Below are 1,543 nucleotides of genomic sequence, written 5' to 3' on the forward strand. Positions count from 1 at the left end.
TCCTGATTCCTAGTCAATCTGTTAAGATTTTAGCGGGAGATTCTTGGATACCTTTTCACAAAACATATGGGAGGCTGTAATTACTTTGGCGTGGTATATTTTAGAATTGAGAGGGCAAGGAAGAGGTGCAAATCTTCTGTTCATAAATAACCAAATCTGTGGGCATTTTAAAAGGCATTCTGTGCAGCAGGAGAATTTATGTGCCACATTTCACCCTTGGCACACTTTCCAAATGAATGGTTCAAAGAGAAGTTATATTAGGACAAATAGAAATGACGACCAAGACCAGATGTGGATTTTTAGTTAATATTTATGCAACACCCACAGGGAAGATGGTATTGCACAATAAACTAAAAATGTCTTAGGCAAATAAGGAAATCTTTACCCCGAGGAACTGGTGCTGCAAAGGTATGAATTATACAACAAAGGACTGGGAATGCAGAACAAATGCAGGGTAGGTCGGGGCAACTATAAAAAAGAATTCATTGAGGAAGTGGTGAAGTAGCAGATGTGTGGAATCTACTTCAGGAAAATATGGGCTTAGCACTTTTTGGGCCCTTCTTGTGTCTAAGGTAGAAAACTCAAGCCAACTAGCCTAATTTCCTTCATCTGTGGAGAGGAACGGTAGCTTTAAATAGAATACCATAGACATATTCAGAACCAAGGAAGCAATCTCACAATGACTAAGTTCGCCTTAAACTAAGAGGCAGTGTCACTACATTTGATATGATGTCCACAGATAGTGCAGATGATATTGTTGTAATCAGCTAATCCTATATAATAAAGAGCTAATATGCTAATTAGACCAAACAGCAGAACCACTGTCCAGACAACCTTCCGGAGGAAGCGAGGGCTTCGAGGGGCTGCAAGGGCCGAGCCCCTTGCATGAATTTGGTGCATCGAGCCTCTAGTTACTAATAATAAGAACGGAGTAGAGGGAAGGCCAGACATTATAGGCAAGTTCCCTACAAAAGAGGGTTAGACAAAGGAAAGATAGACATATGCCCAGCAAAGCTGGGTGACAGGGAGGGTGCTGTCTCTCAGCCACATCTAGGAACAGAGATGGTTGGCCAGAATGGGTGTGGTCACTGCAAGTGCATGGGAATTTGGGATCCTTAACCCCCTAAACAAAGGAGTTCGCTTTCGTGCTCTTGGCTCTCTTGGGACTCTGGGCTTGTGGGGCTTTTTGCTCCTGCTTTCCTGCATTTGCACACATGTCCTATGGCCATGTGAACCCTGCACACAGTGGACCAATGGCCTACAATTGGCCTGATGCTGAACTGGACCCAGCTCTGACATGGAAAGGAAACTCTGGACACTGGTTTTGCTTCCAGCTCTACTGAAACCCCAGCTACACTTCTATGACTGGACTAAGGGAAATGGGACTGTGGAAACACAGGGATTTAACGCCACAAAAATAAAGCTTTCTACCACATCTCATCCTCCCATGGGGGCCTCCGGAAATGCTTCTTCCAGCCCCACTTCCACCGATAACAAAGACATCTTTAATCTAATTCTCCCCCCCCCCCCCCCCCCCCCCCCA

Source organism: Myotis davidii, unplaced genomic scaffold (genome assembly GCF_000327345.1).
Source record: "Myotis davidii unplaced genomic scaffold, ASM32734v1 scaffold26, whole genome shotgun sequence".
In the NCBI taxonomy this organism is placed as follows: Eukaryota; Metazoa; Chordata; class Mammalia; order Chiroptera; family Vespertilionidae; genus Myotis; species Myotis davidii.